The sequence below is a fragment of the Chelonia mydas genome, chromosome 8, assembly GCF_015237465.2.
Source record: "Chelonia mydas isolate rCheMyd1 chromosome 8, rCheMyd1.pri.v2, whole genome shotgun sequence".
NCBI lineage: Eukaryota > Metazoa > Chordata > Testudines > Cheloniidae > Chelonia > Chelonia mydas.
Window position 1 is genome coordinate 80,637,454 of NC_057854.1, and position 16,778 is coordinate 80,654,231.

Below are 16,778 nucleotides of genomic sequence, written 5' to 3' on the forward strand. Positions count from 1 at the left end.
AACATTCATCTAAGAGTTCTGAAAGTCGCAAAAATGAAGTATCTTAACTACTAATGAAATTAGGTAATATACCATTCTAAACAGCTTTGTTACTGAACATTCAAGTGTGAGCCATGTGATGTCTGTCATTCTTTTTTAAATAGGGGCTGAAGATGTTACAGACCAGAAATTATAGACCAGTGAATGTAGTTTAGTGTCAGTCAAATTAATTAAGACAGTAATACAGCTATAAACTGATGAGGAGAAGCTAGCATGGCTTATTTAGAAAGGAAGGGTATCTTGTGAATAAGACACTGGGCTGTAACTCAGGAGATCTGGGTTTGATTCTTGGCTCTTTCTGTGTGATCGTATGCATTGATTCATCTCTCTGTGCTTCAGTTCCCCATCTTCAAAATGGAAGTGATAAAACTTCCCTTCTTTCACCCTTTATCAGTCTTTTCCATTTAGATTATTATTATTTATTATTTATGCATTGTTTGTATTACCATAGCACATAGAAGCCCTAGTCAAGGACCAAGACCCCATTGTGCTAAGTTCAGTACAAAGACAAAGAGAGGGTTGTTTTTTTTTTTTTTGTTTGTTTGTTTTTTCTAAGTCTATGCATAGCAGCTAGCACAAAGGGGGCAGAGATTTTGGTCAAGGCTGCTTGATACTATGGTAATATAAATAATCCTTGAAGGGTGTCAATTGCTAAGTCTTTAGAAATCTTTGAGTAAAGCTAGTGAATATAATTTGTTTGAACTATCATTCTCTAAGAAAGTCTCTCACAATAAATCCCATAGGTTGAGACGTACAATTCTATTGTGGATAAATTGAAGTAGAGTTTAAATGGTCATTTAGCTGCTTTCTACCCTGAGAACAGTAAGGGATCAGTATTACCTTGGGACCTAGTGGGGGTAAAAATTGGGAAACCGAGTAACAAGTCCAATTGAGGTTAAATCAATTTTCACCTGAATTTATACAATTTCACATGGAATTATTGTCATTTATAGTGTCTGGACATACATTTATGCCTGACAAATAAGCCACAAGATAGAACTTGGTAAATGGTCCCAAGCTACCACATGCTGGGGCACTGGGAGGTACTTTCACCTTCCATGATAGTCATTGCCTTCTCTGATCCCTGGGTCTGGTCCTTCAGTCCCATTCTTCAGTTTCTGGTCTAGTATTTCTCCACTTTGGGCCCATGTTCACTTAGGTCTTTTATTTATTTCTACATTAGATTACTTAATCTTTATCCAACTGGCTTTTAGCATACCATTCTGTTGGATTTTATGTAACTCCTACATTATGCATGCAAGCTCCAATTACCCAAATTCTGTATTTTTCCTGCTAGATTTGCAATTTCTGGGTCATGTTTGTGTCACCCTGCCCTGGATTTTCTCAGAAAAAAGAGGTTTTTATTTATCATTACATGTTTATCTTTTACTTACATCTTCCAGCACATGTTATTGCAGATCGAACAAAGGTAACATTTTAAGTAGACTAGCAATTCTCAGTACAAGAAGAATTGGCGAACTCATACTTATGCCAGCAAGGACTTGGCCTCAGTGTTATCTCATCTGTAGTTATTCACTATCCATAATTACAGATAATTAAAACATAATGAACAAAGCTTTTGATTTTACCATTTAGCAATCCTTCATTTTTGTAAAAAGAAAAGGAGTACTTGTGGCACCTTAGAGACTAACCAATTTATTTGAGCATGAGCTTTCGTGAGCTACAGCTCACTTCATCAGATGCATACTGTGGAAACTGCAGAAGACATTATATACACAGAGACCATGAAACAATACCTCCTCCCACCCCACTCTCCTGCTGGTAATAGTTTATCTAAAGTGATCATCAAGTTCGGCCATTTCCAGCACAAATCCAGGTTTTCTCACCCTCCGCCCCCCCCACACAAACTCACTCTCCTGCTGGTAATAGCCCATCCAAAGTGACCACTCTCTTCACAATGTGTATGATAATCAAGGTGGGCCATTTCCTGCACAAATCCAGGTTCTCACCCCCTCACCCCCCTCCAAAAACCACACACACAAACTCACTCTCCTGCTGGTAATAGCCTATCCAAAGTGACCACTCTCCCTACAATGTGCATGAAAATCAAGGTGGGCCATTTCCAGCACAAATCCAGGTTTTCTCACCCCCCCACCCCCATACACACACAAACTTACTCTCCTGCTGGTAATAGCTTATCCAAAGTGACCACTCTCCCCACAATGTGCATGATAATCAAGGTGGGCCATTTCCAGCACAAGTCCAGGTTTTCTCACATTTTTGTAGTTCAATGTTATAAGTCATATGTGTAGTATCCTGTGCTACTGTTTAATCTGTTTGGGGCCAGGAGTTTGGAGAGCAAGCAAGGAGTCTTTAAGGTCAGCATTTCTTATCTTCGTTTTTCAATCAAAGTCCAGTTTTGTTTGTGAATCATTACAAAAACTTCGCTAGAAATTTTTCTGTGAACGTATTTTGGGGGATGTCTCAATTTTAGAGCCTTTATATTTAATGATTTTAATAATAACCCAACAAATCCGTAGTATTCAAGATAAATAATTGTCAGCCAAAAAAAAAGTTTTCAGATGGGACAAAGGTTCAGTGTAATGTGCCACTTTAAATTCAACCCCTGGGCCCCACACCTCAACATTGGAAAGTATGAAAATGCCCAGTTAAAATCGCTCCAACTTTTTTTATTCTATCATGCCTCAGACAATCCAAACATTTGAGGTAGGTGATCAGAAAAGAACACAGGCTTAGCTTATCAGTGATTTCCCTAAGCAAGGCTGCCCCATAGCAATTTTACATTATTTTACACTTAGTGATCGCATACTGCCAGATGCTTGAAGCGCTTACACCACAAATGCTCGGAACTCCTGGCGTCTTCAGAGCAACATGCAGGTGGCTAGGGTACTGGCTAGGGATGTGGGATTGTTCTGCCCGATTTGGAGCAGAGCTTTTCATCCCAAACAGACACATCCTGGAAGCACAGGAGTGTGGCCCTGACATAAAGCTAATAGAGAGCTTTTATTGGCTGGAAAGGCAGTCTTGGAATCCTGAACAAAGCAACTGTCTCCTGATATTTGATTCTGTGTTACATTCCTTGTAAGTAAACAAGATTGCATCAAAGAAAATACCAGACTCCATTGTCAGTTTCTACTCCCAACGGGAACAGCCGCAGGTCCATGAACTTTAGACTAGCTGCTCTGGTCAAAACGGCAGCAGAGTTTTTAATCCCAACGCAGGGTCTGGAACCTAGGTTTCCACATCCCAGCTATGAAGTAGTTTTCTTTCCCTGGGCTATAGCCAACTGGTCAATATTTTAGTATTAGCAACATTCTGCAGTATAATCATTATTTAATTTTCATAAAAATGGATCTATCCACAGCTTGAAGTGTAGGTGTAGTATTGTTAGCCTCTGACTGGGAACACCGGGTCAAAAAGGGACCTGGCAGCTATGGTCAGCACAGCTGACTGGGCTGTTAAAAGTCCAGATGGTGCAGGGCTGGCAGGCTCCCTACCTGGCTCTGCATGGCTCCCGGAAGTGGCCGGCATGTCCAGCTCCTAGGTGCAGGGCTGGTCAGGGGGGCTCCGAGCACTGCCTCTGCCTGTGGTGCAGGCACCAACCCGAGCACCAGCTCCACAGCTCCCAATGGCCGGGAACCGTGGCCAATGGGAGCTGCAAGGATTGCGTCTGTGGACGGGGGCAGCATGCAGAGCCCCCTGGCTATGCCTGCACTTAGGAGCCAAAGGTACATGCCAGCTGCTTCTGGGAGCCGCTTGAGGTAAGCACTGCCCAGAGCCCGCACCCTCACCCCCCTCCATGCCCCAAACTCCTGCCCCAGCCCTGAGCCCCCTCTCGCACCCAAACACCCTGCACCCTCTCCTGTGCCCAAACCCCCTGTCTCAGCTCAGAACCCACTCCCACGCCCCAGCCCCCTGCCCCAGCTTGAAACCTGCTCCCACACCCAAACTCCCTCCCAGAGCCCACACCCCCTCCCACACCCCAACTCCTGCGCCAGCCCATAGGCCCCTCTCGCAACCAAACTCCCTCCTGGAGCCCACACTCCACACCCGCTCCCTGTCCCCAGCCCAGAGCCCCCTCCTGTATGCCAAACCCCTCGGCCCCACCCCCTATCCCAGAACCCCTCTCCCATACCCCAACCCCCTGCCCCAGCCCGGTGAAAATGAGCGTGTGAGAGGGTGGGGGAGAGCGAGTGATGGAGTAAGGGGGAATGGAGTGACTGGTGGGCAGGGCCTCAGAGAAGGGGCGGGAGCTCAGGAAGGGGTGGGGCAGGGGGAAAAGCAAGGGTGTTCAGTGTTCTCCAATCAGAAATTTGGCAATCTTACTAGCCCCCAACTATTCAGATATCATGGGTCATGAACTGCCCCCCCAAATTCCAAGATTGGCTTACAAATCATGAGATTTAAATATATACAAGAACAGGGATATCTATCTATCTATATAACTGTGATACAATAAAATCACCAGAGTTGACAACACTAGAAAATATTGCAAAAAATATAATCACAATATAGAGCCAGACTATAACAGGCCCTTACAGAGCATGGCAGAACAAGCTGAAGGAATATACAGGCAGCATCTTCTGTATGGTGTACCCTTGTGAAGAGCCATTCAGAAGTGCAGTCTTTGGGCTGAAGAAAGCACCAGAACTGCTCCTTTGTTGAATCAGTTGAGGCTACGAATCACTCCAAAGGAAGTAGGGATTCCAGAGCCTAGCATCACCCTTGTCAGTTCTAGCCAGCAAAATGAGCCAGCAATAGCAGGGGGAGCAGTCTGTGCTGTATGCATGCCACCCGTAATGTGGGCCAGTGGCTATTTGCCAGTATCTAATACATGCTCATGCATTCTCCACTCCTCAATTACTGTATCTCCTCATTTTTTCATGGATTCATGCCTCAAAATTGAATGTTTTAAAAGGACTTCCTCAGAGCAGATGATTTCTTGTTGAATCAGCTGGCCTGGTGTGGACTCAATTTTCACAGCTGTCTCAGCCCTTCATTCTAGAGAAGCCTGAAAATATTTAGCAATGAATCAAGCTCTATGGTAAATTACTGTTGCATTTTTGTAGAAACAATATTGTTGCTACAGCAGTCATTCCAATTTCCATTACAAAATTGTGCGTAACTTATCTAGCTATGGGAAAGTTGGCATTAGAATGGATCCATTTTTGTTCATTTATATTTTCTTCCATAGGAAATCTCTCTTTTTTTAAATTTAAAACCTATTGGATATTTTAAGACAATCATTAGCCTATTAAAATGTACCACTTTTGTTTCTCAGGAAGCTTCTATACCAACACAAAAAACTAATCCTTTCCATTTATTGGGAATCAATCTGTAATCCTGTTGGGTTGGTGTAGATTTGTTTTTTATGCCTAGTACAAGCTATAAACATTTCTGAATGTCTGAATTTCAGAAGCATAGGTCCTAAAATCTATTTTGTGTGTGTGTGTGTTTCATGATTTAGTGTATCCAGTTTTTAGAATTAAGGTGAACTAAGAATTGCTTTTCAATATATGGGTCTAATTCTGCCACCCTTGCTCATGCTATACATCTTATTTGCATATTTAAGTGCCAATCTATATTAATGCTACTCAGTATCAGAAAACATTGCTGAATTAGGCCCTATGTTAATTAGAAATTGACCTGCAGTGGAGCACTGTAATAGGATGACCTAGCCCTTTAAGGGCCAGAGGCTTTGGGCCAGTCAACCTTGTTCAAGTAACCCTTCCCCACTACATCTGTGCAGGATTAAACTTAAAAAAGAAGGGAAGTGTTGGGTGCTGGCTGGGAAGTAGGGTAGACAAGATATCTGGTGATGGATAAGGAGCCGAGCTGGAGACATGAGCTGATTAGGATCTACAATCTGCCTGATAACCCTGGGGAAGAGTGTGCTGGCACCTTGGTAGTGAGGTTGAAGCCCAGGAACTGGGTTGTTTTGGGGACAGTTTATTACGGTGGGGTCCAGCCTGCAAAGAAGGAGGCTCAAAAACTAAGACTGGCTGGGCTGAAGATTTCGTTGTTTTGCTGTTTTCTGTCTGACTAAGTGAAAGACTCTGAGGCTCTGAAAATGGTTTGGCTCTGTTATGTGGCTTGTCTGGAGGACCAGGTCATGTCTATGGCCAGAGTGAGCCATAGAAAACACTGGGTAAACTGAGGCACATCTGCTGCAAAACCACTTCCAACCATGAGGGCATATGCCAGGATATCACCTCAGAATTCCAGTCCAGCTCCAATTCCCAGAACACCAAATCCAAACATCCTTTAAGCTCTGTGGAAATTTGGAATCACATCCAGCTCTGGAGCCACTTGGTTGTACCTCTTATGTTAACAGTGTCGTTGCAAGACAGGAATACGGTCTCAGGAATGTCACACTCTAAAAGGGTGGCAGAGTTCTTCTGCTGTCCCACCCTGTTAGCACATGTTGGAATACTGCAGGAAACTGCTGATGGAGTCCAGCGGATTCATTGCAGAAGATAGAGTTCATTAACTCCACTTTGAGAAAAAAACATAGGATGGGATTGGCTTTTTGGACTGGAAGAACCTGGTATCTGAGCTGAACAGACCTCAAGTAGGAACCCTGGAGTAGCCAAGCCTGAAGAGAAAGTTTGGGCTGCTATTTATGTACGTTGCTATTGTTAGTTGCTTTGAAAATAAAAGCAAAACCCAGGAAAGAGATGAGTCATGATCCTATGCATCATGTGAGGAATGTTTTGGAAGGGATGAGAACCTCCTTGTCTATATTTAAAGAGAAATTCTCTTTATTCGAATAATTCTTTAGTGATGCTATAGAAACAATGGGTTTCAGAGTAGCAGCCGTGTTAGTCTGTATTCGCAAAAAGAAAAGGAGTACTTGTGGCACCTTAGAGACTAACAAATATATTTGAGCATAAGCTTTCGTGAGCTACAGCTCCCTTCATCGGATGCATTCCAGATAGAAACAATGTTTAGACAGCTGGGGCTCAGTGACATGATCACACAGCTACCTGGTGCTTTCCCCAGCTGTTTGTTGTAGTGTATTCACTCATTGTGTCTCATCTTATAATTATTTACTTTTCATGTTCTTTGCAGGAGGGACAATCTGTACAGTGGGGCTCAGGCTTCTAGATATAATAAAAATAAATATTAATAACAATGAGAGGTAGTGGGCTGGAAAGCAGTATTCTCCAATAGTTATTTAAGAAAAAACACAGAATTGACAAAAGCCTATGGATATATTGACTTAGATCCTGATCCTGTAACTTGTTCTGTACGGCCAGGCCCCCTACTGTGTGGAGTCTATTGAAATCATGTCTGAGCAAGACCTGCGACTGACAGACTGCAAGATCCAGGACTGAGGCCTTAATGACAACATTGTTATGCAGCACACCGTACATATTTCATTCAGTCTCTTGGGTTTAAAAAGATGGCAGGTGTTCCGTTGAAAGACACCCTCAAGAGACATGTCACTCTACAGACAATAAAGTTTTATTGTTTTACTGAAAACTTTGTCTATTAATAGCCAGAATTAAATACATCACAATACAATTAAAGTCATCACTGATAGTGCTAGAAATACAGTAGTTCTTGTACTTACTGAAAGAGCCCTGATCCTGCAAGTTGCTGAGTGCCACCGGTGAGGTGTTAATGCACATAACTCCCCATGTCAGTGGAAGGTGAGGCCATACAGTGCTGTGAAGGATTTAGCCCTCTGTTGGGAAGATTCAAGATGGTGCATATAATAACTTCTCCCAAATATCAGACAATTGTCTTAAAGATGCAATATTTACTGTCCACAAAAGGCATATGTCAAGCGTGACATGAAGTCAAAAGGTCCTACTTATTCCATTGAATTATTATTTCAGGTTAAAGGTCTTCATTGATGGAATAATGCTAACTGTAAGAATACAGGGATTAGAACCTGGGTCTGCAGAGCCCAAGACAGCTGATGGTCCCACAATGCTACCCGGAGTTCCCATACACATATAGTCAGGGAGTACTGTGGAGAATAGGCGCTGCAGGATATACCATTGAAGGGAGCCAGAATGACTGTATCCTGTGGCCCTGATTGGCTAACCACCCTATTTAACCCTGGAGGGTGCCCCAGGAAACTATCTGGGTAAAAACACACACTTTGGGCCTGCTGTGACTCCAGATTTCTGGACTCGGACCCTGACTCTCGTCTCCTTATTCCAGCTTGGTACTAGCTCTAATCTCTGGTCTATAACCCCATCTTGACTTTGACCCCAGCTCTAACAAGTTCTCTAACCCCAGCTTGCTAACTACTGTCCCTGAGGAGTGGGCTCTGTCCAGCTGTGACTGCTAGGCCAGACTGCCTACGTGCTGGTCCCTTACACTAACAAGTGCCACAGGATCCTTTGTGAGGCAATTGCATCTAACATGTCATTGTTGACACCAGGAAGATCTTTCTGCAAAATAGTATCATAGTAATATAGTATTTTTCTGGGTACACCTCTTCTCCAAGATGGAGGTGTAAGCCTGAAAAGAATGGACCCAACAGGGAGCAGATAATCTTCTCCCTAACCATGCGTTTGGGGGAATGAAAGGAGAGAGACAGACTCTCTCCAACAGCACCTGCCCTTATGCACCCTGAAAATGAAAATCTCTTCATGTACCACCTTGATGTGAAAACTATCAGGAACCTCTTGGGGACCATCTCCTTCGGTTCTTTACACATCTTTATTGGCCCTGGTGTTTGCTCCAGCTGAATATTGCTCTGCAGTCTGTAGATGCAGTTGCCACACTCAGCTTGTTGACACGGAGTTGAATTTGGCAGCTTGTATTAGTGGCTGCTTGAACTGTACACAAACTTCCTGTCTGTACAAGTCCACATAGCTCCGCCAGATCTTCAGAGCAATGTTATCGCTAATGAGTCTGTGTGGAGAACTATGACAGATGAAACCCACCTATTACATCTCTGATTGATGCCCAGTCTCAGTCAATAAACAACACTCAGTGCCAACGCAAAGGTCTGCTCATATCCAAGCGAGGGATCCCACTCCTCCAGAGTGGGGTGTGAAACTGCAGCTGATACCTCAACATCCCAATGCTACAGCAATTCACTCAGTCTTGGACAAGAGTGCTAGTAGCCCTTTACTCAGTGCCCCAGTGAACTGAAAATCATGTTGTTACAGAGTGGAAGTATCATTGGAAAAGAGCATAACATACTAAGTAAACTCAGTGATCCATTGTTGCACCTGCCTCCTTGTCCACTTGCTCACAGATCCTGGACCTGGCTCAATAGACTTCTTTCTGGCTTGCTACAGAGTTGCTACAACCATTCACTGGCATGGTCTGGCTTCCTCCCCATGTTGTGATTGTGGAGCAGCACTGCAGACAATAACTCGCATAGTGGAGGAGTACCCAACCCAACAACTGAAGGGTTGTCCATGCACTTAGCCACTTTCGCTACAGAAGCCATCCTCTGGCTATGAAACTTGGACACTGAGTTCTGAAATTTGTTTATGAAAGAAGATGATCCACACTTAACTGTCTGAATCATGTGACTGAGCATAGATGACCGTAAGTGGGTATCATGCTCCTTTAGAGCTGGATTCAGAAGAGCCAGGATTCGACCTTAAATAGCCGTTCTGCCCTCATATCCATACATGCTAAAGTTTGGAGAGTTACAAACATATGCATTTAGGGCCAAAATTTGAAAAATACAGATGCAATTGCAAAAAAATTACTGGCACAAACATATACCTATGCTTATTTCTGCTCTCTCCTTTGAAGGTGCAAACAATTTAAAACTGGGTTGAAGATTTTACCTTAGCGTCACAAGATCTGGATGTTCTGTTTTGGAAAGGTCAGTGTTTGACTAAATGTAAATAGATTTAGCAAAATGCATAGGGGGACCTGATTTCCTATTTACCTGAAGGCCACAACAGTGTAAATGCTTCTTAGTGTAAATAAGAATGAAGCCCAAATGTTCATGAAGGCCGGTCATGAGTCAGTGCGTAGTGACTTGAAATGTAATAACATGGGTGTGAGCTTATGTAGATGTTTAGTTAATGATTTATGAATTGTTTTCCAAGTCCATGACTTGTTTTCACAGTACTATAAGTATGTGTGGGGGGGGTTCTGTACAAGTAATGGCTCTGATATTCACAGACAGCTTTTCTCATCTCTCAATGACACTTTTGGAAAATACATTAGGTAATTTTTGTGTGGCTATGCCATAGTAATGACCCACAGTTGCCCCATACTTCCCTTAGGCTCTGATAATCATGTGCAATCATACTGTACGTAAAGCAAAAGAACATGTTTTAGCCAAGTCATTATACTGATGGCCCTCCCTAGACAAGTAACAGCAAATGTGAATGAACTTTGGATAAATGTTCAGATGTCTTTACTAGTGTCCAGAGATTCCATTCAGTCCCTAGAAAAGAAAATTAGGGACATCACAGTTAAAAATGTATGGGCTGAACACTGTCCATCTTTTGATCTAGTAATTCCTCCCAGGCCCAAATCTACACTTAGGCCCCAGTTCTGCAAGTTGCTTAAGCACGTGCTTCATTTTAAGGATGTGAGAGTTTGACTATTATCCACAGGCTTAAAGTAAGGTATGTGCTTAAATACCTTGCCAAACTGGGCCCATAGAGATAGAAGGATAGAAACAAGTATAAGCATCACTGAGTATGAACACGTGCAGAGGAGCCCTAAAATAGTGGTGAAGTTATTCCATGAGTCTTTCAAAAAGCAGCTCCAGCAAAGACACCTGTGAATTTTAGAAACCCGGTCCTGTAGCTGCTTTTAGTATTCCGAAGAATAACTTAAGTGTGAAATCTTCAACAGCTTTAGGCTTATAAGGTGTGCACACAGCATATTATTTCTACTGAATGGGTAATGAAAGCTGTACACTATGGAACTTAAAGATAACTTTCAGAAATGAAAGGGTAGTGTTCATAGCTTCTATTTCAGCTTATTATAAAAAGGCTTATGAAACTGAATGATCAGCAAGAACTGAGATAAGTTGGTCTGGTTTTGTTTGGTTTCAGCATATGAAATTGTTAAAATATTCTAATTACACTCCAGATAAAAGGAGATACAACTCCACTATGAGCAGCTAGATCATTAACTGCTTCTTTAGAAAGGCTGATCTTGAATTTCATTCATGAAGCTTTTGGCTGAAGAAATTAAAGGCTACACGTTTACTCCTAAAAGAAAGTGTGTGTTTCTAGGATTAGCTATAGAAAACCTTACTTTGAATTGCACAATCATGTTGCACATTAGATGTATTTCATTAAAGAGAGGTAGATCAATATTTCTCATTGAAATGCACATTTCAATAACTTGTGCCTGTAAATAAATGAGGGATATTTTTCTTCCATTCTTTCTTCCTCTTTTCTGATACCTATGAGTCTCAATTAGTGATGTACTAACTGTACGTGCATCTGCCTCACTAAATGTCTCTTTTTGTACAAAAAATTACCCCAGTCTTTAGCTCACAAAACAAATTCTGATCAAGCTACATTAGTAAGAATCATAGGTAGATCAGTAAATAGGATTGAATGAATTCACACACAATAAAAAGTATTTATCTTTGCTTCTGACAGCTGATGGATCACATCAGAGGCAGGCAAAATGCGACACACCCAAAATGAAGTTTACAACAAAATAAGTAAATATTTTTTTTAAAAAAATCAGTCAACTTCCATAGTTTTGCTGATAGTTTATCAAGAGAATTCAGTTACACTACAACTAATCTGAAGAGGAGAGAATGGGATGAGAATGAACAGTGCTGGTGGACTGGTGAATCTGATATTACCCGTTGGGATTTCAAATGTAATTTTGAAAGAGTGCTGTGATTAATTCTTTGTCATACAAAAGGTACCTGCTTATTTTTTGGCATAGCTTTTAAGAAGAAACATTTCTGAAATAGAAAAACTATTTTTGGCATCAGGCATTGTCAAGGTTCCTCCCCCACTCTGAACTCTAGGGTACAGATGTGGGGACCTGCATGAAAACCTCCTAAGCTTACTTTCACCAGCTTAGGTTAAAACTTCCCCAAGGTACAAATTAATTTTATCCTTTGTCCTTGTAATATCCACTGCCACCACCAAACTCTAACTGGGTTTACTGGGAAACGTAGTTTGGACACGTATTTCCCCCCCAAATCCTCCCAACCCTTGCACCCCACTTCCTGGGAAAGGTTTGGTAAAAATCCTCACCAATTTGCATAGGTGACCACAGACCCAAACTCTTGGATCTGAGAACAATGAAAAAGCATTCAGTTTTCTTACAAGAAGACTTTTAATAGAAATAGAAGTAAATAGAAGTAAAGAAATCACCTCTGTAAAATCAGGATGGTAGATACCTTACAGGGTAATTAGATTCAAAACATAGAGAATCCCTCTAGGCAAAACCTTAAGTTACAAAAAAGATACACAGACAGAAATAGTTATTCTATTCAGCACAATTCTTTTCTCAGCCATTTAAAGAAATCATAATCTAACACATACCTGGCTAGATTACTTACTAAAGTTCTAAGACTCCATTCCTGGTCTATCCCCGGCAAAAGCAGCACATAGACAGACCCTTTGTTTCTCTCCGTCCTCCCAGCTTTTGAAAATATCTTGTCTCCTCATTGGTCATTTTGGTCAGGTGCCAGCGAGGTTAGCTTTAGCTTCTTAACCCTTTACAGATGAGAGGATTTTTCCTCTGGCCAGGAGGGATTTTAAAGGGGTTTACCCTTCCCTTTATATTTATGACAGGCATACAACCAAATAAATAAGAGCCAGATTCTTCTATTTTTACTAATGGTTGTTAGTACCTTACTCCATGAGTAACCCCATTGACCGCAGTGAGATCTGTTGGGTGTTCAGCATGTTTGAAAATCTGGTCAGTGCCTAAATGTGGATTTAGAAGCCTAACTATCAACTCCCATTTTAAAAATAAATCTTGGCTCCCATTTCTATCTAACTCTAAAGCTATTTTCACTAGCTAAACTTCCTTTATGGCAAATACTTAAACTGTATTAGAGAAATATGATCATTTTTCTTCCTATACTTTTTTGAACCCAGAAAAATCCCCAATCAACCAGTTTCAGTTTCACTTTGGAACTTTGAAAATAGACTGCAGTGGAACAATTCTAGAATGGGTTGAAGCATATTTCTTTGCTGTATTTTATAGCGTGTGACAAGTGACGTAATTGTGCTTTCATAACTCTATAACGATTCCAGAATCATTAATATTTAGTAATGTAAGCATGGGGAGTTTCAGCCGTGCTCTGAACAAAAGTAAATACATGTCATGTACAGTTCAGATTTACCCCTTTCATGGAGTTTGGGTTTACATATTACTTTAATGATAATAACATACACATAAATATCAGCCGAAACTTTTCTCCAAGATTGACTTGTCTTCTCTGCAGGACCTCTCTGTCTTAGAGCCTACTTGCTTCTCCCTCAGGGCCAGAGAAAATCTTTCATATCCTTGTTGGAACTAATATATTCCACCTATGAGAATATGACTCAGCAGTAATTACACAGCACTTTCACATAGGGTTCAAGCTCCTGATAACATAAGCTCCTGAATGACACAATAGAAGAGCTCTGTATCTCTCTATGCAAGGTTCTAGAGTCTGCCCTCCTGCTACAAATAGATTTTAACCTGAATAAATAAAGCGTGTCCTTATTTGTAATTGAGTAGACATGCTACATTACATTGCTAAACTATGTGTCACTGACTTTAATTTATATGAGCAGCTTTTATATTATATTACTGGAAATTAATGTTACTAATCTGCTATTCAAAACGAATGAAATCTTGAAAAAAAATATAGTTTTTTTATATATAAATCACTGTTAGAGTTATGGTTTTCAACAATCGAATAATGTGTGTGAGATTTCTTGATTGCTTTGCCACTTGATTTTATATTTCCTCAGTAGAGAAAGGATTTTTTTAATTCTAAAATTTTTAATAACAGTAACACTTTGGATTTACAGAATACTTTTCTTTTGAGGATCCCACTGTTGATTGATTTTTCAGCCATAACTCAGACAGGATAATATGGAAACAATATGAAGCATTCATGCTGCAATACATAATATATCATCTCTGTATAGGAAACTGGAACAAAAAATAAAAACCAATCTAAAATGTATCCATTTTTTCTTAATTTTTAGTCTTGGTGTATGTCCACTGTCTATATACAGTGGTGGGATTTTCCAAAACAAAAAACATCTAAGATCATATTTATCTCCTTAGTTCCAATAAATCAGCTAATCAGGATGCATATGAGTATAATGCATATCCAACTGTGAGAGAAAATAGTGTTTTCGTATATAGCTGGTACTGGGAAACTCCAACTATTCATATTTTGATTCTGTCCTCTGAATCTAAAATCCATGTAGAAACAAACTTTGTTAATCCTAAACTCCATTTCTCTGAATGTTTCAGAAGCATCCGGAAAGATTTAGATAATCCAAATTTTCCTGTACTGTCAATGGCACCACTAAAATACTTGCCCGGTCAGTGTGATAATATTGTAGGTAGATGTGATATCAGACAAAATATTGATTAATCTGGTGTGAAAATAAGATCTATTAACAGAACACATCTAGACCTTTGTTCACATACATACACATACAAATTTTAATAAGAACAATTACCAGAATATTTTTTTCAAAAGTTGAAGGCTTGTTTTGTTCTATAAAGTGTTTCTCTGGGGCCCCAGTCCAATTCCCCATGAAGTCAAGGGAACGACTCTCATTGGCTCAGCGACAGCCGGGTGAAAGCTTGGAGACAAAAACTGCCCTTAAAAGAATATGCATGCAGCTGTCATTGACATTGCTGAACTCAGTGGGAGTTATGAATGTATCTGGGGGAAGAACTGCAGTCATGAATGGGAAAATGGTTAAAATAGCTCTTGATTTCCTAAGATCCTCATCCAAAGCTCATTGAAGTCAATGGGAGCCTTTCCATTGAATCCAATGCACTTTGGATCAGGACCCAAGCTGATATATAAACCTAGCTGTACCCTGGGAGGTGTGGGAACCATATGGAAATGCTGATTGGTGGAACATAAGGGAGGCTGGAAGCAAAATATGAAAAATAATTGTGGTAATTTATAAGTAAAAATAAAAAGTTTCCATGAAGCTTTACAAAATTGTTTAGTGCTGTTGTCTTTCACTTAAGACAAAGACGTGTGATTTTTAGCACTCCATGGACCATGGTCACAATTAAAATGTCATTGTTTACCTACAGTTACCCAATCAGTCTTGGGGCGGGGGGAGAATTCTGTCTGACCTGTGCCCATGCACCTCCCCAGCTCACTGGCCATTTGGTGGTACCATATCTTGTATCCAGGATTGGCCTGTAGATTAAGGTTTCCAGCATCAGTGCAGAATTCAGAAATGAATTCCTTTTGTTACATCATGAAATGTATTCCTATTTATTGTCACTTTAAATCTTCACACAGAATAATTTCCAACAATAAAACCTCTTAGCATCTGTGTGAAACGCTGCTTGCCACAAGAGTCCAGCCAGAAACAGCTTGATATATTCTGTTTCCATGCAAAACAGCAAGATTTGTTCCTCCTTTTAAAAGCACACTGCAGCCATGTCCTATACACTCTTCTGAACATAAAAGAATGAAAACCTTTCCTGGTTAGAATTCAGCAAGTCATATCTTGAGAGATTAAGCCTCCCTATACAGGAAAATATCAGTCCTATGTTCTGATGCACTTCCACATAAACTAATTTTTATGAATCTCTGTATATTCTTAAAAGTAAATCCAAAGTTCAATCTAATCTAGTTAGCATCATCAAATTTTATACCATTACTATAATTACATTTGCACGCACAATTCAATTACCAAAGATATGGATCGTTACCTGTGCAATTTGATTATGAAATTTAAATCAATATATTTTATATAATTACTGTTAAGGTTACAGTAAATTTTGTCACAAACCACATTATATATTACAGTCTTGGTTTATGCATTTTACTAATTCACTTTATTTTTGGAGTAATTTCACTAAATGGGAGGACATGGCAGAGTAAATCATGCTTTAGCTAAATACATTATATAACATGTTTTGATTTTTATTATCTGCATGTGTGGTGTTGGGTTTTCTGTTAACAAGGAAACCTAATTCATTGTATTCTTTTATATCTGTACTTGTGGAAATGGATTTTCAGGAAGGAGTTTATAAAAGGAGATATACAAGCCAAGTTAGGGCCGAATTCTGTGCTGACCTAGAACCTGTGTAATCCCATTGATTTTAACAGTGTTGTTCAGAGTGCAAATTAGTACAGATTTTTGGCTTTAAATCCTGAAATACTGATTTGGAGACTGGATTCAGTGCAAAGAAATGATTAATACGAAAAGAGTAATATGTTTATATCACACACACTTCACCTACACTTTGAAATGGAATGCAGAAGCTTTTTAAAGGTACATATCTGTCTTCTAAAACTGATTAGGACAAGAAGCAAAGAAGAACATTATGCCTGAGACCAAATTCTGGCTAAATTGACTAAAGTCAATTCATAATTTGTGTCAGAATGCTTACAAATTTGTATTGGGACCAGGCTGTACATATAAAAGAATTAAAGCAGTTCTTCTATATTGTGGAGTTTCCCTTGGGCCTTTAATAATCTCATTCATAATTACGCAATCTCTCAGTTCACTTCAACAAATCTTTTTTCTTCAAAATGGCTCCAATTCAGGAAAACACTTAAGCATGTGCTTCACTTTAAGCATCAGCTTAAATCCCAAAATGTTTTCCAAGATTGGGGGCATCTG

The 16,778-nt window shown here is 40.2% G+C and overlaps 1 long non-coding RNA gene across 1 annotated transcript in view; it reads left to right on the forward strand.

Moving 5' to 3' along the window:
* LOC119566941 overlaps nucleotides 1-9,830 on the forward strand; it is a 50,407-nt gene extending 40,577 nt beyond the window's left edge. Inside the window, exon 3 of the long non-coding RNA XR_005226536.2 lies at nucleotides 9,757-9,830. This is a non-coding gene — a long non-coding RNA (uncharacterized LOC119566941). The remainder of the gene's footprint in view (nucleotides 1-9,756) is intronic.
* Nucleotides 9,831-16,778: the final 6,948 nt, after the last annotated feature.